This window comes from Microtus oregoni, unplaced genomic scaffold (assembly GCF_018167655.1).
Source record: "Microtus oregoni isolate MIOR12 unplaced genomic scaffold, Mior012 000023F_ref0000262, whole genome shotgun sequence".
Classification (NCBI taxonomy): Eukaryota; Metazoa; Chordata; class Mammalia; order Rodentia; family Cricetidae; genus Microtus; species Microtus oregoni.
In genome coordinates this window covers 27,607,153-27,633,446 of record NW_024543082.1, presented here as the reverse complement: position 1 = coordinate 27,633,446, position 26,294 = coordinate 27,607,153, and the positions used below count along the sequence as shown (strand labels likewise).

At 40.7% G+C, this 26,294-nt stretch overlaps 1 protein-coding gene across 1 annotated transcript in view; it reads left to right on the top strand.

The window, feature by feature from the left end:
- Window positions 1-8,803: 8,803 nt before the first annotated feature.
- Col8a1 (collagen type VIII alpha 1 chain) overlaps window positions 8,804-26,294 on the top strand; it is a 126,713-nt gene continuing 109,222 nt past the window's right edge. Inside the window, exon 1 of the mRNA XM_041673304.1 lies at window positions 8,804-9,108. The gene's annotated coding sequence lies outside the window, so the exon portion shown is untranslated. The remainder of the gene's footprint in view (window positions 9,109-26,294) is intronic.

Below are 26,294 nucleotides of genomic sequence, written 5' to 3'. Positions count from 1 at the left end.
ATACTACTGAGTAACTCTACCCAGTGAATACAAAGCACAGATGAGTACAAAAGGCTGCATTTACATAGTCTAATGATTCCCATATATGGATACTAGATGTGCATGCCAAGAAACTTGGCAGTTCCTTTTTGGAAATTGACATTAATGAAAGGGTGGCAAGTGAAGAGCATACATAGTCAGTTTTATGATAACCCAGACATTTATATACTCATCTCCAGGAAATCAAGCCATTCCTTCTCCATTACCCATATACTATAAACCAACATAAAATAATGGGCAAGCTGCCACAAGTTAGATTTTCTAAAAATATTCTTATGATGCAAATAGAACCATAGTAGCAAGCCCTACTAATCCAATGCGAGAGCTACAGGAAATGGCACAAGTCTTAAACCCCTTGCCTTGTACGTCTTGCTCTAGGGACTTGACACAATATGGTAAGCCAAAAACCAAAAACGATCAATTTGGCCTGCCACTAGAATTACAGGTTCTTCTGGGCCTTGGTGTTGAGTTGAGACTTCTACTAATAGACACTATCTCTGGCTAAACTTAAAACTTATGCTAACTTCCCCTACCACCCAGATAAGCTTCTTTACTGCACCAATATACCAAATGCAAGATGAAACTAAATTTGAAATTCTCATTGAATTTCCCTCTTCCTTGCCAAGATCTAAAGAGTTGATAATGTGCAATGGAAGAAAAAAGATACACATGTTGACTTTTAACTTGTCCTAACAAATCAAGTTTCCACCTGATTCCTCAAGTTATACTCCTTGAGTCATGAATAATTCAGCATCCCAAGAATCCTTTGTCCAGTGCTTTGTATTGCTTGTTAAGTGTTCCAGTCAAACTGACCCTAATTCTCTAGCCAGATTTCAGAAAAGATCTAGATAACATTGGGGTCTCAGTCTGATTTGGGCACAGCATCCCACCCCAAAGGACTCTCTTTTTGGTGGCAGAGCAGTTGCTTCAATGTATTGTATTGCTTAATGCTTACAATTGCTGGGAGATTGTTATTTTAAATGAATTCTATAATTTTATTTCTCTACCTCATTCTTATGTTGAGCTTAATGACTCAATCTGATTCTTAATGGCATCAATCTGTACGACTCAATGACATCAGGAACTGAATCTCTTTAGTACCAATCACTCCCTTCCCAGATAAGATAAGAGTAAATAAAAATTTCTAAATGATCCCCAATGAGTTTCTATTACAAATATGTACATGATATTGATCTTTGGATGAGATGCTTTGGTTGACTTTCTGTAAGGACTCCTTTTCGCCAGATTCCATTACGAACCAACATTGTGTCTGTTTATTTAGTTCAGATAAAAGTATTGGCACATTGCGTTGAGTCAAACCAACTAAGACATACCTTGGGACTAAGGTATCAAGAATCATTAAGCCATCACCACACACCTTAGAAATGTTTCCTCTGGGATCAGTGCTATACAAAAGAAAATGTCTGCAAAATAAGAAATGGAGAAAAACTCGACTCCAGGATTACATATTTTCTTCAGCCACAGCTCTATGTGTTCTCCCCAACAGAACTAAGTTTTTTCTAGCATTAAAGAACTATTGCATAGTTAGTTCCTTTCTTCATCTCCCAAGTTGGAAAACAGTAATTAAACTACACTAAGTATAGCTAATGAGAATAAAATGAGACAAAACACATGAAAATATTTTGAGAAGCCTCGGGTAATATCTGTATTTATGGAAAAGCAATGTCCAAATTTGTGGTCACCCTATTATGGCAGGGTTTTTTTTCTCACAGGATTTCCCACCTTAGATATATCATTGTACCCACTCTGTGAGAAGTCCCCTTGGCAAGCTGGCAGAGTATGGGTTGTTTTTTCTTTTAAATCAATAACCTTAGGAGGAGAAAACATATATAATATCCACCTTTCAGAATCTGAAAAGACACATCATCAAGTCAAAGCATGGCATAGTTGCACTGGTGCAGAGACACGGCTAATAGATCCACAATACTACTCCTATGCCTAAGGCTCATGGAACATTATGAAGAAGAGCTGGAAGACTCTAAGAATCAGAGGGCTAGCTTATCTGCTTCAAGATAGCGTCTTCTATAAAGGACAGGGCCAGGGTGCCATAAAATCCTACCAGTATTGTCACCTACATGAGACCAACACACAAGGGCACCATCTGACAGCACTAACAGGATGGGGTAAATTTCACAAGGCCCCAACCTCTAAATGAAGAGCCACAGATTGAATAATGGCTGCTTAGAAAGGAAGAATCAGTCTTCTCCAGGAACAAGGCCCATGATAGGTTATCCAGTCCCAAGGGGTCAATCCGAAACACACACACACACACACACACACACACACACACACACACAAAGCAAAGCAGGTTGAAATTACATATACATATGTATATTGACATATATAATAATTAAAGAAGGAACATTTATAAATTAGAGGTGGAGCTAAGGGGAGGATGGGAGGGAAATGATGTGAATACAGTACACACATAGGAAATTTTCAAAAGATAAATGTTTTAAAAGAAATCTACTTAATTTTAATGATGCAGAAGTTCTGGAACACAAATAGATGTAAAATATATTTCTGCATAACATCTCTTGATATGCCAGAAATGGAATTGCACAGAACATCATCATTATACAGAGGGAATAGAAAATTTGATGTTCATCTCAATGAAGCACTCATTATAGCAGGCTAGGTCCCTCTTTTCCTCTTCAGTCCCTAAATTCTTGCTTATTACTAACATTATAAAAGGAGAAACTTTTACTTTATGAGTAAACCCACTCACAATGGTTTCATCTTTTAAAATTATGACCCCTCATTTCAATTTCCAGACCCCCCAAAATGCCCATATTAAGTACTAAAAAGGATGTCTCAAATACTCACTATTTACTAATTTTAGACATATGCCTATATTTTGTTTTCCATTCATAGAATAAAGAACACCACATTCCAGAATTTTTTTTAAATGTGTACCGTCCAGAGGTTCAAAAGGAAACAAGTCACCAAATATGTATTATTACTGTTGATGTTGTGCCAATGTTTTGACTTCCACAGTTTCTGGGTTTCAAGGAGTTTGTGTTCTCCGTAACTGTGCCAGTTAGGAATGTTATCATCTTCAAAAGAAAGAAAAGGAAAAATATACAAATTAAGACAAAACTGGTATTCAGTTATGCAGTGATATCATCAGAAGTGTCCCCACAAATAATAATATTCCTGGTCTAGTCACAGAGATAGTAGGGAGTGGAGGGTCTCCTCTCTTCCTGAACAGTGTTCTTACTGACCAGACGTAATCCCAGTACCCACCTGAAACTCTGCAACAAGTCCAGCACAGACAATCAAATAAAAATGAAATTCTAACAGGATGTACAAATAAAAGACCAATTAAATTAAAAGCTCAATAAACTAATAAAATATAATGCAGAGGTAAATGATTTTTTTTAAAAAAAAAGATGAAACCAAAAGAAAGTAACTCCAACTCCTTTTGTAAAATCTAATAGAAGCAAAACTAGGGTTTCATGGTATCTACCTTTTTTCCACAACCATTGGATTAATTAATTGATACAGTGCGTGTGCACACACACACACACACACACTAAAATTATTCATTAAGGAAAGTCTAGGCTATGATTAAAATAATTCTCATATTTTAAGTAGAGTCCAAGACAGCACATAGCAAAACAGAGCTCTATGTCCTTTTTGCGTGGAAGATTCTGACCTTTTCACTTTTGATGAACAGCAGCAGCAGCATCCCTGACCTACACTGCTGTACCCCCAGTGCACTGCCCCACAGGAGAATTCCCATGCAGAAAGTTATTGAAGAATCAGAAAAGGTCGTAAGTACTTCAGAAGACACTTGTTACAGAGAAGGTAAGATCTAGAGAAAGGTTCCAAAGCCTTAATAAAATTCTAGTAGTTTATTATGCTGTAATTTAGTCCGAAGTAAAAATGGCAGTCAGGATTAGGGTTGTAGCCCAGTGGTAGACAGCTTGCATAACATGTGCGGGGTCTTGGTTTTAACTCTAATTATCACAGAAGGGGGAGCAATACAATTTTCCTAATCAAATTAATAAACAGTACAGCACTTGGACAAGGGAAGAGTCTACAGTGAGATTCGAATAGTTTCCTAAGTCATAAGGCAGATTTATCTGGCTCTCAAGTACGTCTGACACAGTGGGGAGACTTTTCAGAGCACAGGCATCTATATGGTGTCATTATAGTTCTCTCAGCTGAAGAAGTACCATGTGACTCCAAGAAAAAGAGTTAAAAAACTAACGGTTTTGTCTGGGAGACTTCTGCCAAGCTGTGAAACTCAGAAAGGCAGTGCTCTTTGTTATGTGACAGTGGCATAGCCTCACCTTTTAGGATTCTGGGCCTTGCATACAGATGAAGTTTACTGCTTGGATGCATCCCCTTGTAGTGAACCTTAGGATGGTGGATTATAAACCTATGCCAATGCCTAAAATCCAACCTGTGTGTCATTGAATGTTGCTTGACATCATAGGCAAGCGGTTTGCAGGGTATCCACAGACCAGATGTATGAAGTGTGCATGCATATCACGACAGAAACCTTAAAGAGTGTGTGGCTAAGCATCTTCATATTATACTAATGGAAACTACTTTCAAACATGGTTAAAACTCTACTACCACATTCTCATTACCAAGGCAAGACCTGAGCCACAGATTTTCTATCTTGTAATCGGGGGTTGTTTAAAGCCGGTGGGATCTTGAGGAGGTCATCTGTGGGATCTCCCATGTCAGTCAGCTCTATTGTCTGAGCCAACAAGAAAATAGTGACTCATAAAATCCAGCAGCCTTGAGGAATAAATGAGAAGTGTGCTTTTTTTCTGTGCAGTAAATGCATTTCTGATCTTTGCAAATAAAAGCCTATCTTAAATACCTAGGAAAGCTGGAAGTTTAAGGGCCTTAATGACCAGATTCACATTTGTCAGTGCTTAGCACAGACATGATTGATAGAAAGCAAATTTCTGTACTTCAAATAGACAGACTTGTTTCCAGTAAAAAACACCTGTCTGCAATCCTAGCTTATACCAAAAATCTGCATTTTAAGCACTTAGGAGTGACAGGAGTTGTCAGAGTTTGAAATTCACCAAGGGAAATCTATGCACAACTGAAAGTCAGCTATGTGAAAACGCGGGCGTGGATATGCAGCTTTTACAGCTGCATTCCGTTGTTTTCCAACCAGAAATCCTGGAAAAGTAAAGGAGCTCATACATGTTGGAGGATAACTTAGCTGGGCTCCTCTGGCCCATGGAGTAGACACCCTTGCATTAAGCTTATGTAAGCACCATGTCCTGGTTGTGGCCCAGAGCAGTCTCACCTTTCCGCCTCCTTCTTGCAACTACACAGGGCACAATAATAGAGCTGGAGCAACCACTGTTTCCGCCACCTTGCTCAAGGCTCCATAGCTACAAAACACAGGTATGTTGTTTTCTCTCTAAGTGTGCAGTGTCTCAGGACACATGGCTACACATAGGTACATATTCGTCTGTAAAGTTACAGTAAATAACCAGTATTCAAGAAAAATAAAACCCTAGTAACTCTTCAAAAAGTCTTCATTGACTCTGTATGGTCTACAAAGCAGATTAAACAAATGATGTAACATTTAAGGCCTTCCACCCACTGATCTCATCACCGCTTTACACTACTTAACCTCCTTGTTCTAGTACACAACCCTGCTCCAAAATCCTGATAGCTAGTTCACTGTGTTCTGAATATGTATGCCTTTTTCAGATCGGAAGACACCACACATACACACACACACTTGTGTGGAAAACAATACTATTCAATGCCTTCTATCCATGCTACTTGCTACGGCTCAGCTAAATGCTGCCTTGTCCCTGCAGTCTCTACTACTCCGTTGCCAGGATTGCATGCTTTTACCTCTCTCTGTGACAACAAATTCACACTCCCATTTTCCTTTGCTTTAAATACCTCACACTCCCAGATATCCATTCCTAAGATGTGTGTGTATGTATGTACATGATAATCATAAATTATCCTCACACACAACACGTTGGAAAAGATTTACATTCATCAAGGACTTGCAGATATGGTAATCATGTGTAGCTGTTGGTACGTCCACACAATGGCAATTTCAGGACATTTAGCCTGTTGCTGTTAGATCTTTTTTCTTTCACCAAGGGTCCCATTTCAAGCCTCAGTCCCTTTGGAGAAATTCTAGGAAAAGCACTCTGTGAGTCTGCCCCGAGATCCATTCCTGGATTCACAACTTGTTGTCCACATCTGCTACTGAATCAGATTCGGGCAAGTGCGAACTGGAGAAATGAACTAATCATTGGCACCATCCAAACAAAATGAAAAGAGGGCCTCTGCTCTGTTGGCTGGATATTCAGGTTCAACATAATGGGGTAACGGCAGAAAGGGGGGAAGAAAACTCCAGTCTGCAGCTGTATATCACCTTCTGTGCTCCTCTTGTCGTCCCCCCACCACCTTCTTTCTCACCACTACGCCATGGAACTGGAATGTGTGAGGGGCATTAAAGGATTATTTTCTATAATCCTCTGAGAATATTTGCTAACTCATTTTACCACCCAGACCCTCTTCTAGTCCTTTTCTTGTTTTGCTTTGTTTTGTTTTCTCAGAATACATTTTCTTACGATGTTAAAGACTCTTAAGAAGTGACGCCATGCGTCTAAAATCATATTTGGTTTCATGGCTCAGCCCCCAGAACAGATAATATCGTCTTAATCCCAGTTCTGGTAACAAAGGTTATTTGCTTCATAGACTTTACTAAAAAGATTTGAACACAGCCTTAAAAGATATAAAAAATTTATGGAGAAAAACTGAATTAAAAAAAGTAAAAAGAGGTAACAAACACCAAACGCACAAAAGAGTTTGTGTGAAAGTTTTAGCTTTTTCATTCTTCATTAATTCATCAAATGCACAACTACTGGTCATTGTCCTTACAGCCGTGCTCATTAGAATAATTTATTCAGTTAATCCGGGTGACATTTATTGAGCATTTATGTTTTGCCATCTAGTAAACCAGTAAGTATAGCTTGTTGCACCCAAAGAGTTTTCTGAATAAAACTGAATAGAAAGTCCAGGAACAAAAAAAAAATCATAATTTTTGAGGCAAGTAAGCAGTACGACAAACTTGATGAATATATCTGATTAAATATCTGATTCGATGTCAAATTTGCATCTTAATGAGAATTAAATGTGTTTCCATTTCGTGTATCCTTGATCGTCCTCTTTCTCTGAATCACATCAGATTCTACTTGTTGACTTCCAAGTATATCCAGTTGGGTTGAGCTTGGAATTCTTACCAAGGGAATCATCAGTTGAGGCTTTGAGCTCTCCAGGCAGACAGATGGGAGTACTGTAAAAAAAAAAAAAAAAAAAAAAAAAAAACTAAGTCCAGTGTAAACTTACCACATGTGGCGGCAGGTAATATTATTATCCCAATGGCACGCACAGGTTTTTTCTTAATAGCTTCTTTGAAAATTCTTTCTTACACTATGGACCTTAGCTAGGCCGGTGGCTCTTAATGGAAAGACGATTTTTGTCCCCACAGAATCATATGGTTAAGTCCTAAGGCATTTTGATTTTGTTTTGTTTTCACACCTGGGGGAAGGAGACTGCAGGCCAGGTGAGCGGTCCAGCAGCTTCCTGTGAGAAGAGGCTGAGGGAACTTAGTGCCCAACTCTCTGTAACTCGCTGGAGAGGTCCCCAGGACCACAAGTCATAAGCTCCCCGCGCTGCGCGTTGAGGAGCGCAAGAGTTTGTAAACTCCATAGCTGTGGCTCGACCTGTTGCTAGCTTAAGCTCACTAGACAATAAGAGAGAAAACAGCACCGCATGGAACAGACCCTTCCCCTGGAAATCCGGGTGAACACTGGTCTCATATATGTGTGCGAGTTCTCCCAGGCTATCCATCTGAGTACTCATATCACCATCTCTAAGTCTAAAGTTCTCTTTTAAGACGCTTTGATTCCTTTCGTGGCAAAAAAAAAAAAAAAAAAAATCGAACTTGGGCTGGGAAGTGAGTCACCGCTCAGCAGCGAAAGGACCTTGTTTTTCTTTCTCTGAATATATTTCTTAATAACTTCAGCATGACCCTTCGCACTTGCTGGTTAAATCCTCTTAATGCTTACAACAAGCGGAGAAACAGCTATGACACAGTTTTTCAATGGCTAGCTACGGAGAGTTTTTTAAATACTGAAAATAACCAGAGGACAGCAAGCCCTGGCATCTATGTTACATAAGCAGATGTTGAAGAAACGGGCTGGTGCGGAGCTGTCTCTGCAGATGGACCTCACAGCTGCGCCAGTCTCGGGAGCGGCCTGGATGCAGCACACTTAGAAGAACTTTCTGTGGAAGGAGCCTGGCAGGAGTGAGGAGGGGTGGGCCGGGCTGCAGCAGCCAGCTCCCAGGAGCAGGGCGCCTGGGGCTCCCGGGGCCCATCCCCTCCCACCGCTGTCTGGGCGCAGCCTGCACGTCGAGTCCTCACCACCACCACCCCCACCACCCCCATCTTCGTCGCTCTGCCCCGCTTCGGAAGGAACCCTTCAGTTCTCCTTGGCCCGTTACTTGGCTTTTCGATGACAGGGAAAACACCTTAATTAGTGACAGTCGCTCACGGTTTCCCTCCCTGCCAAAAATATCACGCAAAACTGGAAAACAATCTAGTACCTGTCCCATCTTTCAGAATCAGATCCCCATCTCTCTCCTCTTCTACCGCTACTTGGCTCCCAGTTCCCAAAATCCATTCATTTCCTCCCCAACCTTCTGTAGTCTCTGCCTTTCTCTACTTTTTTTTTTCCCACCTCTGTTTCCACTCCTGTCTCCGCCCTCCCACGTCCCTGACTCTCCCCACTCCGGCAAGCTCCGGTCTCTACCCTCTCTGCCCCTCCCCAGACAAGTGTCCGACTCCACGGGGGCAGCCGGCCCGCCGCCGGCCGCCGGGCTCAATCTCTGCCCACCTACTGTGAGGAGCAGCTCCGCCCACCTGTCCATAAAAGCCAAGTGCAAGTTACCCGCACAGCGCAGAGGTCCAGAGCCCTTCCTCGGTCCTCTCCGTGGGAGCCCGAATCCCTGTCTCCCAGATCTTAGGAGCTCAAGGTAAGATAACCTTTCTAGGAGCAGCTGACCTACAGGGGGTTGCTGCCCGCCCGGAGTGAGTCGCTTCTGGTCAACACGCTGAGAGCTGATTCATAAGGATGCTGGGATGAACAGTGAGTTTCTTAACTAGTAACTGGTTTGAAAACAAACTTCTGTTTGAACAGTAAAATGAAAATTCCTTTTTGGCAGAAACAACAGCCTTTCTATTACAAAAATCTTTTCTCTTTTTAAGTCACCCTCCCCTGCCTCCCTGGTCTGTCTGACTGTTGCTGAGGTTAAATGTATCTCTGTAAGGTGTGATGCTTGTGGTTTTGATGGCAAATATTTCACATATCAGTAGAGGCAGGGAAAACCGTCCCGTTGTCAAAAAAATGCACTTTAAAGGAGCACAATTCGTTTTCTAAAAATAGCACAGCAAAAAGGTCTGCTGACGATTTTGCGGGGTTTTCCAAACCCCCAAGACAGCTTCCGTGGGTCCTTTAAGAAGTATCTTTTCAGGTTTAACTGCTTGGAAAAAATGATGTGAACCGGTGCCCTTTGCCTGGGGACAGTAATCAGGTGGCTGGTAGATAGGAAAGAACAAATCCCAGTTTACAAGCTGGGGCAGGAGGAGCCAATGCAGGGCTACCTTTCCAGAACATCCCCAAAGGAGACATGCGTGGAGACGAAGGAAGCATAGGAGAGAACTCCGTGACAGCTATACACACCTAAAACATAAAGTGTTTCAATATGCTTCTCAGAGAAGCATGCAAGCCAGATTACACCGTTCTTCCTGGGCAACAGACTGATGTATAGAGGGACCCGCCAGGAAGACGTCAGATGGAGCTTTTCATCCTTCCCATTCCCTCTGCTCTCCTGTAGCAAATGAAAATCTGCCTGGTTAGTGACTGACTCCCCCAGAGCTCTCCAGCAGGGAGAAGACCTTGGGTGTATGGGTGGGTGGGTGGCAGAGGTGATGGGTGGGTGGGTGGGGATTGATCTGTTCTTCTTCCAGAGTGCCCTGCACCTGTGAGAGGAAAAAACAAACGAGACAGTGACTTCTGTAAGAACTTGGGCCATGAAGTTTGCCACCATACTCTGTGGGTTTTGTGGGAAGAAATACTGTCACGTGGAGAAAAGCCCTCTTCAAGGGTTCCATCTGGGGAACTGCCGCAGGCTGCACGTGGAGGAGACAAGCCTGGGCTGCCAGTCAGGAAACCAACCCACCATTTCAGCCCTTAAGGTTCTTAAAGGGAGAGAACTGTTTACACTTTCATGCCTGTTCGTTGTATGTTGTTTCACATGGAAAGGAAATTTCAGTACATATGTAAAACACCTCCCTATTAAAGAAACACAAGACTTGGGTCTTTCTAAACATTCTCCTTAGCTTTCAGATATCAAAGGAAATAACAAAAATGATTTAAAAACTGTTTCAGATAGAAGGGCGTCAATACCACTCTTCCAGTGAAGGAGTTACATGTGGAGCATTCTGTCATGTTACGGGGGTTTTTTTTTCCAAGTGGAAAAATACTGCAGAGTGTGGTTTCCTTTAAGATAATGATATAAAATTACTCTTGGCCAAGATAATATGTGACCTGTGCATATTAAAATACCTTTATCTCTAGCCGCAGTGCAATACGCTTGCTTTATATCTAACATGAGCAATCAACCATGTCAAGACAAAGGTATGAGACAAAGCCAAACCAAGTATTTGGTACACTCAAGTTAATTCCTCCTTTAGGGTGGTACTTGACTCCTCCTGCCCAGCACCATCAGGGTAAAAAGATATTGCTTTCCTCCACTGCTCTCCCTCATCAAAGTTAACTGCTCTAAGGGGCAAACCCTTGGATGACAGAACTCTGTTAAAGCTGTATTTGAGGGCTTTAATTATTCTCTGAAGGTTTGCTTCTGCTCTCCCTGACAGTCTGGGCAGACCAGTTACGAACAACAACAACAAAAAAGAACAGTTCAACAGTAACCGCCTTCCCTGTGTGCTGTGAGGTTTGACACCCTTAACTAAATAGTAAGAGCATCTTGGACTGTTCATGCTGTAAACCTCCCAGGGGGCATCAGCAGTCAAAAGGAGTCTTTCCATAGGGTATGTACTGAGTACAATGGCACTTTACCTCTTATGACTTTAGAAAAATCAGTGGCGAGATATTATTTAGTTATCCTAATATCACCCCTTCTGCACAAAAAGTCAAAGGACAACCCAAGCCTCTTCTTCCTGTGTGTGGCCATACCCAGCCCATGTCACTGCAGCAGGCTACTGATAACTCCCTAAAAGTAAACAAGAGGGGGCATTCCTCCATCAGAGACACTCAAAGTGTGCCCTTCAGATTCTGAATGCCTGCCCCACTTGGAGAAATGCATGTTTTAGATTTCTTTTCCTATTTATGAATAAATAAAGTATCTGCATGATCAGAAGGCATATGTTACTTTATTTTTATTTATAAAGAAAAGAATAAAGGTCAGGAAAGTAAAATCAACCAAAACTGAGAGGGAAGCTGCGAGAATCATAGACATTCACTAAGAGAATGGTCCCCATCTGTTATCAAACACGACCTCTTATTTATGCAGAATTTTGGAGGCTGAAGAAGAGCAGAAGTGTCTGCTCTTGAGCTTCTCTTTGAATTTTCTTTCCTAGTTGATAAGAGCACTGCCACTCAGAATGTAAGAAGCATCTCTACTACCTTCCTCATGAGTCTTCCTTCTCCTCCAGAAGACAGCAGCATGGTTCTAAAACCTGAAATGACTTCAAGTGTACCTACTTCAAACTCACAGGAATTTTGCCAGTTTTATTTTTTTCAAGCTGTATTGTGCATATGAAACACCATGTTTTCATCTTTTATTGGGAACACCTTCAAAACCTGAAGGGGACAGTGTTAAGTGAATGTTTTCAAGTTAGGGGTATCAATTACTCCTCTTCTTTAGTATGGCAGCTTAAAGAATGACTAAGACTTCCAGTCTCTGCTTCTCCAAGTGACTCTGGAGAAACATATCTTAGTATGTCCTTCCACGTCCCCTTGTGTACATAATTTAAAGAAAGTACAGACCGATCCTGAGGTTTGGGAGGAGCCTCACAAAATGAACTGTTCTGTTGAGTAGAGTAGAGGATCGGAAGAGTTAAGAGGACAGTGAATGTCTCTGGAATTTAGAGAATCTTCCTCTTAGCATTGTGCTAACGGGTATCTTTTGATACATAAGGCGTCTAGTGGGGGGGGGGGCTCGCGGTGGGGGGGTAGGGAGGCTGCTCACAAGTCGTTATCAAATACTAAGGACATAATCATATTCATCATCATAATAAAATTAATAAACTATCTTAAGATTTTCGAATTAACTGCAGTTTGCACCCCACAGTCCTAAAGCAGAGCTTTGCTGGTCCCCTTCCCTTTGCGGAGAGATGAAGCTGACTGAAAGGTAGGAGAGTTAGCCACACTTCAGTACCAAGAGAAAACCTTTGGGTCAGAGGCTGCAGCGTGGCTTCAGTAACTCTGTTGTCTAAGGGTGGAGGTCCTGTATGAAAAATGAAAGGGGTCCCTGGAGTCTGGAATATCTCCAGTCTGGAAGCCCTGTGTACCCCAGTCCAGGAAGCCGTTGATGCTGCATCAGATCAAACTGAAGTAAGTAAAACAAACCCACTCCCCCAAACTAATCACAGTGTCATCACCTAAAATACTATCCAATACCGCTAGCTCAATTGGCAGGAGCCCCCCCACCCCCGTGAAGCCACTTGAGGAGCTTTTATAAGACACTTGCTTCCCCTGTTCTTCCTGGAAAACGCAGCCAGCCTCCTGCTGCAGCTGCAGTCACCATCCCTGGCTGCCACTGGCATTGCTTCTCCCATAGAAGGGGTGTCCTGCACCGTTACAGAGGATGGCATTCATTCTTGGGGTTTTTCTCATTGCTGCAAATCTCTTCATACTTCTTTTAAACAGACTATAAATGTTGACTCCATCAAGTCAGAAAGTTTTATAGTTTTCTAAACTTTAACTTATATGCATGGATGAAAAGTCATCAAGAATTACTTTGGGCCTCCAGTAAATTATTTGAGGTGAGTTTGGGGGAACTTTTATTTTTTCAGTAAGTTCAAACTTCTGGAAGGTTAGTAAAGAACTCAGACAATACAAATAAAATTCCTGGAAAGGACTTTGAGCCTAATTTCAACTAAAAGTTCATGTTAGAGATGGAAAAGGTCAGAAACATTGATGTCATTCACAAGGACACCAGATGAGTATAGCAAGCTGGGGCGCAAAGGGACAAAACTCCCTAGCCAGTTCTACATCTTGAATAACTGGTGCTTCTTCCCGCTCAACGGGAATCTGGGATGTCCCTAACTGTTCTGAGTAGCCTGTAAGAACTTAGCATGGGGCTCTCAGATGGGGGGAAGTTCAGGATACAGCTATAGCTCTACTGAAGAATGTGTCTAAAAGATATGAAATGACCCCCACAAACATCTTTGAGATTACTGATAATTAACATCATAGGAAACTTCATTGCCATTTTCCATGGCAGAATCTGAAATATACTAGCTAGTTGGTAATTCTGTGTTGAGTTGGGGAGTAAGTGAATAGGGGAAAAAAGTTAAACAGAAAATATTCATTACTTTCAGCTCCTATGAAAGACCCGTATGTAGTCTTAGGGACATAGAAGCACTCAAATTCTGGATGTATCAAGCTTAGGGTTTCCTCTTATGTTATGGAATGTATGATCTCATAACCTCATAACCTCATGGATGGCTGGAAAATCACCTTGTCTGAAGAACTGGGTAATTTTTCCTACTTTTACCTGTGCTCTAGAATTATATTTCTGTAACATGCTTAAAAGTTAGTTTCAATATTTACATGGAAAAAGAACACTGAGTAATTATTTGCATTAATACTTATTTGAAATAATATTCTTTATACTGTTCCCTCCCAAAAGACAATGTGTTATCCGTTGATTCTGTCCTTCCCCAGTTCTTTAAGGAGAGGAAAGGCAAATGCACACAACAGCCAATCAGAGAAATGGTGGATCCACAGTGACAGGAGGGTACAGGCCTGACGTGTGTGGAGACAGAAGGGAGAAATCCAGGAGCCAAGAGTGTAGTGAGAGAAAGGCACAGCCCCAAGCATTCACACTTGTGGTGTGGAAGAGGGGGAAGCTCCAGAGCAGTTTGGAGAACTGAACTACAGACATCTGTGGCTGTCTGTCCAGACCCTCTGGAGATGAACTGTCTATACCAGTATTCTTTAGGTATAGTGTCATTTGAGGGCTGGGCACACAGAGAAGACTTACAAGACTTTGAACTCTTGCTTACCTTTTCCCTCAACTGGGGAAAGAGCCTGGTTTGAACTCACTTTAGACTTAAGGCTGACCCAGGGTAGTAACTTAATGGGTGTCAAGGCATCAAAATTTTCTCTGCTGAGATAATACAATTACTAGTAACGCATAAAGTTACCCCACCAAACAATACTATGAAGATAGAAAAGAACATTCTTATGTCACTTACTAGAAACACTTCACACTGAATCAGTGGACAGATATTACTCCAGTTGCCTCTTCAGTTAACTCTGAGCATGCCTGCCAACTGTTTGCCTGCCTTTGCCACAGCAATTATCTTCTGAAACTGATTTATTGTATGTTAAAAAATCTACGCGGTCAAAGTTTAAACATTGTACAAACATTCCTTTAAGTCTTTTCTGAAGAGTGCCTCTCCTGCGCACCCCATTGATGTGTTGGCACAGGGTATTTAGGCATTGGGTCATTGAAGTGCTGAGACTACAATTAATCATGTCGTGGGCTCTAACTAAATAGGCCTGGGTGTGGGTGTCCGCTTTTGGCTTCTCCAGGCAATAGCATGTATCCAATTTGTTGAGGAGCTTCTCTGGTCCCTTCTGTTAATTAGATAAAACAGCTGTTTTTTTTTTTTGTGAAAATGTGTGTCAGTGAATAATTGAGCTAATTATTGCTGGTTTATGCGGAGCTTTTCCTCCCTGACCATAGAGGGGTTAAGTCTCACAGCCTTCGGTTCTCTGAGATGACCTCAAATCTTCAAGAACTAAGCAAAGAACATGTGGATGGGATAGCTGAAACACATTTGCAAGCCACTATCCCTTTAATTTTCTATTCCTCCCATTAGCTTATACCCTCTAATAGTAAATCTAAATTTGCTTCATAAATTCAAAATGTCAACTGTACATTGCTATATTTTTATATACATAGCTATTTTGTGTTTGCCCAATCTTAAAGTCTAGAGTCATAATGCTAACAATATCAACCCAAATGTGTGGTTGCCTTTGGTTTTTGGGTTTTGGTTTGTGTTTGTTTGTTTGACCAGACATAAAATAAGGCCAAGAAGTTAAGAAAGAGGGACACTAGTGGAGTTAAGAATTTGTGACCAAAATTGTTAAGGTTGAAAGAATGAGACAAGAAAATGGGTCTTCAGCAAAATACACTATTGTATCCTCAGCCCCTACTTTAAAAATGGCAGACCCAGGGTCCTAGTTCCCTTTATTATAACCCTTCATGGCCCAATGAGTAGATGGGGGAGTTGCTTACCAGTAGGGGGAGCCAGTATGCTGATTGTCTGGAAAAGACATCAGCGACCAGAGGGGATCTTAAGAGTTAAGATTTTTCTGAGCAGAGTTAAGAATCTGTTGTAACCAGTGGCTAGAATGTCCTTTGCATTGTTAGTTTTCTTTTCTCTCTCTCTCTTTTTTTTTGAACCTAATTTAAGCCTCTAAGAATAAATCACTCACTTCTCAGCAATGCCAGAAATGTCCAGGCTTGCAGAAGTTTATTTGAAAGAAAACCAACACAGTCTTAGAAAATGTTCTTTCCAAGGCCACCACCAGCCAAGACTAAATCTAAATGCTCAATTCAGTAATAAACAAACGCCAGCAGCTGATGATCAATGAGAGACTGGCCGAGAGGGTAGGAAAGGTGCCTTGACGAGGCCTACCCCTGCTGCAAGGGAGCTGGAAGAGAAAAGACAAAAAATAGGCTAGCCAAGCGTCTCCAACCAAGATAGCCCAGAAGCACTCCCCTCCTTCTGGATCTCCCCAGGGAGCAGCCAAGGTCTTGCCTAGACTGAAGTGAATGCCTTGTTGAACATTTCCACTGCACAGCTGTGGGGAGATGACTTGTTAAGACTTGAGATGCTTGCGTAATTCATCACCCTTTGGGGGATAGAGATCAATTAGGATGGGGGAGGGATCCTTGGCACGTCAGATAAAGGGTGCTTGCTTTGTAAAACTTATGACATTTGCAGGAAAGCAGAATAATCCTCTGGCTAAGTGTGACGTCACCAGAGTTGAAGCTATGACAGTGGTAGGTGTGTGACTCGAGAATTCACCTTCCCAGATAGTCTTCAGTATTTTAATCCCTAAACCACCTTGACTCCCTGGGGCCCTATGCAAACCACTTAACCATCTCTGTGCTTTGGTTTATTTATCTTCATCTTACAATGTATTATAAGTAGCAATGCTGCCAGACCATGGGTTGCCAGAGCTATTTATTCAGAATACTGACTGGATGGCACACATAGCTCCTGGGAATGGCTTGTGACATTTATGGAGAGCCAGTCAACATAAGATAGACTTTCAAGTAGGTGTGTCTTCTTCCAGGATAGAGCAAGAGTATTCTTCTTTCTTAGAATGCAGAGGGAATTAGCAACTGTAGCAGGAAGTCGGACAAGGCCAAGGGTAAGTGAAAAGAGAAAAATAATGACTAAGTTATAGTTTAAAGAGTTTTGAAAATTCTATATATTTACCAAGTGATGTTTAATCACCTGCCAAAGGGGACTTTCACAAGAACTGATTTTTAAAAATTGCATTTCTTTAGCCAGCGGTGGTGGTAAACACCTTTAATCCCAGCACTCTGGAAGCAGAAGCAGATAGATTCCTGTGAGTTTGAGGCCAGCCTAGTCTACAAGAGCTAGTTCCAGGACAGGCTTGAAAACTACACAGAGAAACCCTGTCTCAAAAATAAATAAATAAATAAATAAATAAATAAAAATGATACGTTTTATGGGTAGGAATTAATAACTGTTGAAACAGAGAGACGGCTCAGAGAGTAAAAGCCCCTGGCACCATGCCCAAGTACCTGAGTTCAGTCTCCAAGACCCACATGGTGGAAAGAGAAAATGAACTTCCACAAATTGTCCTCTGACCTTTACATGCGGCCTATCACACACACACACACACACACACACACACACACACGACACAAAGAATTAAAATAAAATAAAAAATAACTAACATATAAAATTTGTATCTCTTCTTGTCCACACTTGCTAAAGTGAATTTTAAATAATTGCTACAAGGGACATAAAAGGGCATTTAATTAGTATTTGATCTTGAGTCTCTTCTACTTTAAAATAACTCTTGGGTTTAGTATTCTATAGAAGAGTTTGACGACAGTTTGGCAATCACTTCCCACTTCATTATTTTAAGATCTGCTGCAATAAGGTGTTAGCAGTATTGCTTGTTATTGTGTAATATACGCTGAGTGGGTATTGCTTTAACAAGCCATGAGTAAGGAACCATGCCAGGATGCTAAATCTCTAGGGAAACAACACGATGAGATGCCTTGGTCTGGACATCAGTTCTTCATAGTAAAATAATCCCAACAGCAGAAATGCTACAGTTATCCATGCTCTCGGTTCTTCATAATAGAGCAATCCCAACAGCAGAAATGCTACAGTTATTCACGCTCTCGGTTCTTCATAATAGAATAATCCCAACAGCAGAAATGCTACAGTTATTCACGCTCTCGGTTCTTCATAATAGAGTAATCACAACAGCAGAAATGGTACAGTTATTCACGCTCTCAGTTCTTCATAATAGAGCAATCCCAACAGCAGAAATGCTACAGTTATTCACGCTCTCGGTTCTTCATAATAGAGCAATCCCAACAGCAGAAATGCTACAGTTATCCATGCTCTCGGTTCTTCATAATAGAGCAATCCCAACAGCAGAAATGCTACAGTTATTCACACTCTCGGGCTCTTGCACTCTTTCCCCTCTCTCTGTCTCTCCCTCTTTTCCTCTTTTCCTTCCGCCATCCCTCCCTCCTTCTCTAGTTCCCTGTATTGCTTTTATTCCTACCAAAACTAAAGTCCTGAATATATTGAAATTGACTTTTCCTTCTCTTTGAATTTTCATTTCTCAGTATTTTGTTTCAGAGGCCTGGCCAATGGTGAGTGACGAGCTTCATAATCAAGGCACTTAGATACTTTAGTTCATCAGTTTCTGAGCTGACAGTCTGTCTCATCTTTATAATCACTAGTCATCTGAGATTAGGCAGATTTACTCTCATCATTTGCAATCATACTATCAATAGGGAACTAATTTCAACAATTCAAAGATACATGTTGATGTTCAAGTACAACTTACTATCTCTGGGACTACTGAGTTTGTGTAAGACACTCGGACTTGCCACCTTGTAAACTTCTCTATTTCTCTTAGAGCTTTAGGAATTCCCTTGGCCCTCACAAAGTTAGCATATAGAGGCCAGTATACCCAAACATGGCAATTAAGCACCCTTTCATCAAGCAAATAAGTAACTCATAGTCATCCAAGAGAAAAGAAAGAGTAATCCCATCATTCACAGTTAAACGAATAGATGCTTTAAGGCCAGGTGTGGCAGTGCACTCCTTTAATCCCAGCACTCAGGGGACAGAGAGTGGTGGAACTCTGAGTTCAAGGCCAGCCTGGTCTACAAAGCAAGTTCTAGATAGCTAGGGCTACACACACACACACACACACACAAAAAAAAAAACTCATCTCACAAAAAGGAAAAAGGAAGAAAGGAAAGAAGGAAGGAAGGAAGGAAGGAAAGAAGGAAGGAGAAAGAAAGGAAAGAAGGAAGGAAGGAAGGAAGGAAGAAAAGAAAGAAAGAAAGAAAGAAAGAAAGAAAGAAAGAAACTCATGCTCTAAGTTATCTAGCAAAGGAGGCGCTGGTCCTGTTACCTCTCTGTTCCTCATATCCCAACTTAATCAAGAAGAAAACAGAGCATCCATTCAATTAAGCAAAGCAATTTGCCTAGTGCCACACAGCTTGGAAACAGCAGAGTCAGTATGACCTTGTAGGTCCCATTGCAAAGCCTGTCCCTGAACTGTTTCTCCTTGTTGTTTCTAAAGATGTCTGATCCTCAAAGGGAGAGACAATCTCCTGCACCCTGGGACAGTGCCTCTGACTCATAAAGTGAGAGGATTCCAGTGGCCCTGTTCCTAGACACTGCTGACTGGCTCTGTTTCTTGTATAACACTGGGATTTTAATTTATTTTTCTTTTTTGTACTTTTTCTTCTCTAAAAACATGTTGCAATTCCAGAGCCAAAACGTTAAGGGTTTTGTAATTAGAAAGGAAAAAGAGGAGAGGGGAGGGAGAGGGGAGGGACCTATCATTTCTCCCTGGGGTAATTTTGGAGAGTTAAATTTTCTCCAGCAGTTCCCTCCATGTGATTGACTTCAGGTCATCTGTAGCCATCATCCAGCACAGGAGAGTCTAACATGCCATTTCTAAGGCAATAGAAATTCATGAGATTATATGAGAAACAGACCGCAACAAAAGCACTTTCACATGTCCTGCCAACTTGAGTGTGTCCCCAGATCATTTTCCCTGGAGTTGCTTTTACTACAATCTGTAACCAGACGGTGCAAGGCAAGAGCATATAGATGACTCTCCACGCCGTTTGAGTCATCTAGAGAAGCAGCCACGATCGCTGGTCCTGCTGTTCAGTGACACAGACAACAGGGTGCACCAAGCCTTCCTTTGTGATTCACAAGAGAAACATAGGGAGACATCCAGCATCTTAGATCTTTTCCAGGCCACATTCTGATATACTGACCTTGTTTTTGCCTTTCACTCTCACTCTGGGATTGAAGTATTCTTTCACTTTATTGATTAGATTTATTTATACTGCCCTTCCAAGATTCAAGTCACGTCTTCACTATGCAGACCAAACACGTCTGCATTCAGTCTACTCAGGTTGACCTATGTAGCTCTCCTTGCTCTTTGGTACGTTGAGTGCAGCCTGGCACCAGGCTCATTATCACATGATAATGCTGATCCCCATTTATGCGTCTACCTCCTTGCAGAAGGATTCATGTCTAATTAATCTCTGCACGCTCTGTGCATTCCATATGAGAGAACTTAGTAAATATAAGGGAAATAAAGAAACCAGAAAGGGGTAATAAAGTGAGCTGCACAGTAGATGGCAAGATTCTAAGTGCACATTTTTCTACCCTTACAAATTCTTCTAAAAAGATGCAATTGGTCTGAGTCTTTGAAACCATGATATAATCACATATAGGCAAGATTATGTGATATAATCAATATAGGCAAGATGGAAACTGCTTCCATTCCACAAATGGAAGTGACTTGACAGTCAAGTCTGTCATCCTGTCCTTCCACCCAGTCCCTCACAAGTTTCTAGCAAGAATTTGAACTGAACCAGATGGTCTGAGGTTTTTTTTTAATATTTCTTTTAGTTTCCTTTGCTAAAAATGTAAAGCTCTCATTTTTTTTACCTGTCAACACAGTCATATGTCTTCATCTTATTAATTAAAGACTTTCTACATTTTTTGCTTCCATTCATCTTTTCTGGTTCTAAACTGACGGTTACTGCAAATGTCAGTAACATGTTTCCCCAGCACAGTTTTGACAGGGGCGTTTGACAGAATTTCCACAATGTTAGAAATCTGCATCTGAGCTGTCCAGTGTAATAGACACCACTCAGATATGGAGAGCTACTACACAGTTGAAGTGAACTTAACATAATAGATGTGTTGAATTATTTTCTTTTATTCTTTACTTTGGTTAAGTTTTTGTCAACCTGACACAAACTAGAATTATCTGAGAAGAGAGATATCAGTTGAAAAAGCACTTCCAAGGTATTAGCCTGCAGGAATGTCTGGAGGGCATTTTCTTGATTAGTGATTGAAGTAGGAGGGTCCAGACCATTGTGGGTGGTGTCACCCTTGGGCAGGTGGTCCTACAATATATAAATAGCAAACTGAGAAAACCAGGGGAAGCAAGCCAGTAAACGGGTTCTCCAGGGTCTCTGTTTCAGTTCCTGACCCCAGGTTCCTGTCCTGCTGGAATTCCAAGTTTGCCTTCCCTTGATGAATGATGACGGGGAATAGGTAAGCCAAATAAATGTTTTCCTTTTTTCCCAAGTTGCTTTTGGTCAGGGCGATTACCACAGCAAAAAAAAAGAGCAAATTAGAACAATGTCTCTAACTGTAAACTTAGTAGCCACTTGTGACTAGTGACTCCTGTGTGAAACAGCACAGAATAGTTCACTTTTCATGTCTTATGCCACGCAGTCTTTTGTAAGAATGAACACTGTGGAAATAAAAGCTAAATAAGACATGCTTTTCTTCATTCCCAATGAATAATTGTGACAGCAGTAATCTTTATTAAATATGACTTGATTCCTGGGTGTGTCTATAACTCTCATCAAAAACTTCACCTCTGTAGTTTATCAAGGTTGTGTCTTGAACAAACAAAATGAGATGTGGAGTAATTTAAACTAAATGAAGACACACAATAACCCCTCCTAGCTTCATCTCCTTTTCCTTCATGGGAAAGGGTGGTTTTAATACCTACTGAGGTACTCAACTACTTCAGTCTTCAACATGACCCTTTCTGCAGAGAACAACTGATCCTGGGTATCTGAAAGAAGGATAGCTAGCAGAGTCTTGCATTTCTTCACTCTCTGAGACCTCACTTTCTGAAGGAAAGTAGTTCTTTTTCATGGATTTTCCCAGAGCCAGCAGGGCAGAGGAGGTAGTGTGTCCATGGAATTTGGCAATGATGTGGCCCTGGCACTAACTGGCTCACTGAGGGCCCTTCAGGAATTCATCATGCCAACACACCAACCATGCAATACAAAGTCTGTGTTGGGCAAAGCCAAGAACAAAGTGATCACGCTGTCTGGCTGCAGAAAAGAGTCTGACTTGTTAATGAGCCTTTCAGAAAATACCTCTGAATGAATCTCTAGTAGCAACAGTGTATAGAGGTGTTTAATGATATCAGATGCCAGCCACACTATATGTGACTCAACAAAGATCAGGCAGGGACAAAAGAACCACTGGATAAACCAAGCAATCAGCTGTATCTTCTCTAGTTAGAGCTCAGTTTATTTGGAGTGATTGTAAAAACCTTCAATGAAAACTTTTCTAAAATAATAAAAGAAAAGAATTTATCCTGTTATTGTTAACCATCTGACATCACAAAATAATTATGGGTGTGTACTTTCCCCTGTCTTGCAAAATATTTATAAATTGGAGCGTATGCAAACTTTAGAGGCAATGTTAAAGATAGAAATAACATTTAACTTATAAACTTTTAATATCTAGCTATAAAATACTCAACATGTGCTTAATTCACATTTGAATACATATCAATAAAATTCTCATCTGCAAACAGGGGCCAGTGGCTAAAGAAAAGAATCTTTGATTTCTTTGCTTCAGAACAAATGTGTTAGAGCTATTTTGTGTTTTACACTTATGAAATTAAATTTATAGTCAGTACATCAGCAAGAGTGTTAGTAAGGGCCTTAACCTGGGAACATTTAGATGTGAAGAAAATCAACAAATAGAAATGACAGTAATAGTTGGTCTTTGTAGAGAAACAATCGATGGCAGGTGTTTTGTATCTAATTCTTCATTAGATTTGAGTGGAGAAGTATTTGCCTATTACACACACTAGACAGAAGACCCTTAGAGAGATAAATCACTCACCATTGTTAGGGGAGTGTTGGAACTCAAGTAGTAGCCTCGTTCACCTCATCTCCAAAGTCTTCTTTCTACTGACCTGAACTGAGTCTTGACTATTTTATCTATGCTGCAGAGCACCCTAGAAGCACAGAAGACCAGCTGTAGTACAGGGAGGAACAGCTGCAGTGCAAGAAGGTCCAGCTGCAGTGCAGGGAAGATCAGCTGCTCTACAGGGAGTGCCAACCACAGTGCAGGGAAGCAGAAAGTTCTTCAGGGGCTCTTTAAGGGTCAAGATTTCACAATCGCAAAAGTTTTTCTGAAAGCATGGATTTCTGGGTATAAAAGGGCAGAAGTCTGATCCTAGCACTAAAGGGCCTAAGGTTGGAGAATCTCCAGCTAGAGATCATCCTAGGCTGCATAATGAAAATGTGGGGAGAGAAGAGATAAACAAGTAATGGCTCTGGAAGCTGTGAACATCTCTACAATATTAATGCTTCCCATGCATAAACATGGGCAGCCTTTTCATTTTTATCTTCTTCATCAGTTTCTGTCAGAAAATGCTGTGGCATTTTTATTGCAGTAGACTCTCACTTCCTTATTTAATTCTAAGTATTTGGGGAAGTAGGTGCTTTTGTGAATGGGATTGTTTTTACTTTTTTTTCTCAGCAAATTTGTTAATGTACTAAAGAAACTTATTGTTGGTTGTGGGAAGTTGAGGAAGTCCTGAGTGAATGTATATTGTTGACATGGGCACAGACACATCAAGGACCCAATGCCTCAGACCCATGGGAACAGCAAAGCCTTCTCCCTACAAGTTAGGCTAAGAATTAGCAAACCCTTCCTCTCACGTTGTGCAAACATTGTTAGTATGTGCAAGAACCAGAAACTACAGATTTTTCCTCCCAAACATTTACAATGATTTACATATATGCAACCTGAGACTATTCCCCTACACAGACTTTCTTGCCAACTCCTCTTCCTGTGCTGTCTGTAATAAATTAGCCGAAGTTTCTAGGTTGTTGTCTAATAGAAGCCACTCCATCAGAAAATGCACAGGCACAGCCCACCTGATCCCAGCTCTTCCGTATCTTCATTCCTTTTATTCTCTTGCAGCCCTACTAAGGTTTTCAGAGCCCACACAGAATAGGATGCTACGATTGATATATAGAAAGTATATAGACTTTATTGTTGTTCTTGTATGTTGAATTTTAAATCTATTGTTTTAGTGAATGTGTTTAGTTGCAGTAGTCCTCTGGTGAAGTCAGTATATGAAAGAGATATCTGCACATGCATCCCATTATCACAACACTACTCATAACAACTGAGATAGAAGATAAGCATGCCATAGGTATCCTGGTCCCTGTATTTATACACTTATATGGTAACATGCTTTTCCAAATCATATGCATAGTCATTACAGCATTAAATGTAAAACTCCTATTTTGCTTGAATTTCATTTTTCTGCAGAAAAGTTTCTAACCTCTTTAGCACCATATATTGATTATCAAGAAATCATTTAATTCAGGATCCCTCAAGAGAAGCACACTAAGAACTCATTGCCTCAATAGGAAACTTGTAAGCTAAAATTAAATGTGTTTTAATTCCCAAAGAAAGTGGAAGGAGAGCTTTAAGAATTTCAAAAACTGCTACTCAAGTTTGAACCCTCTGTTTGATTAGCTAGGACTCCAATCTCAACATCATTTATTCCTTCAACGAATAGCTATTGGGCACCTGTCACATGCTGAACCCATGCAGACACCATCAAAGTTTGATTTACCTGTACCCATTGCTTATAGCTGCGAGGGACAGGCGCTAATAAAATGCCACTTGGCAAATGAAGGCACAAGGAATGTGAGAATGACTCTTAATTCTACAGTATATATTTAATAATAAAAAATATCAAAAATGCTCAGAAAACACAAGACAGTGGTCATAAGTATTTCTATTCATAATCAATCCCAGTAAGTCCTCACTAAGCCTATTCACCTTTCCTTGACAAATAATTCTAACGAGCATGCTTTACTGAGCTCAAAGACCAGAGTAGATCTGAAGAGCATTGGAAGAGGAGGAGGGCTGCGATAGCAGATGAGCTGACAAAAAGACAAAACTGTGGAGACCTAGTCATAAATCAAGAGGGGAAAGAAGGGCTAGGGTAAGAAGTTCAAAAGCATAGTGGGATTCACTGTGGGGACAATTGTTTGTCTGACTGTAGGAAAACATCACTAATCATAACTGGTATGAATTTGTTAATTCATTTTAAAATGAGGAAACTATGTATTTTAAATGCATAAAACAAGCATTTTGCATTCTTAAACATGTTAGCTATTAAGAAAATTTTAATTAGGCAAAATGTCTCATTTCCTAAAAAGTCTGGAAACTTGAAGCAACTCTATTGACCTCCCTTTTAAGTATGCGTAAAAATGACGTGAAATAGAACTTGTCTTACGCCACCAAATTTCACCTCCCTGGATTGTAGCATAAGAGATTATCAACTTTGTGTTTGTCTGTTTCTAGTAAAAGCATGATCAAAGGCTTTACCTGGAATTCAAAACCTTGAGTTCATGCTTCTTTTTATCAAATGCAGCTGAGACCATAGAAATTACCTCACTGTGGAGTGTCTCAACGTATCTGTTTGTATAATGAGAAAAACAAAAGTTGGTGTCACAGGAATCCCATGGACTTGGTTCCTATTTCAGAATTTGGAAATGCTTAGCATAAACTCCAATAATGGCCTAGTTTGGGGTTATTATTTTTTTAAGCAAACAGCCCTCAAGAAAAAGATGTAAAGGGAGTCTTTCTTTCCTTTCTTCCTTACAATCTTTCTTTTCCAAAAAACACAACAAAGAAACAAAGAGCCAAATACATTGACTCGTGTCTTTTTCTAATAGTGTTGTGGACAATTTGCTCCTGCATAAAGAAAGTACTTATAAAGCTTTGAACTCTGAGTTCTGGAAGGCCATGAGTGGAAAATGTCTTTAGCAAAGTCAGCCCAATGTGCATTCGAGAGTAAAGCCCACTTGGGCATCCTGGCCCAGCCGAAGTCCTTTTCTGTTGTCTGAATTTTCTTGAGGAGGGGGAGTTTGAACTTTGCCTTTGAATGGAATTTTGAGTTGGTTTTCCTATATTTTTTTTAAAAAGTCTTTACTCATTTAAAGTCATAGATGGTCTCTCAGCTTGAACTTGCTTTTAGGACATATAGGGAAACCTGATAGGCTCTGTGCATATAAATAACTGACTCCTTTTAGAGCTCAAGATACATGAGGTTCATTCACAAACTTGAATAGGAACTGAGAGTTTTCACTAGGAGATTTACAATCCTAAAATTAGGTAACAGGCCCAAGGTTAATAGGATGTGTTGTGGCTTTTGTAGAATGTTTCTTCTACAGAGTCTGTCACCACTTAGCATAGTGCATGTTGATATATCTAAGAGATACTAGACTTATCAAGGCTTTATTGTAGTTTCTTGGGTTTCACTTTAATGCTGAAAGCTATTGTCATT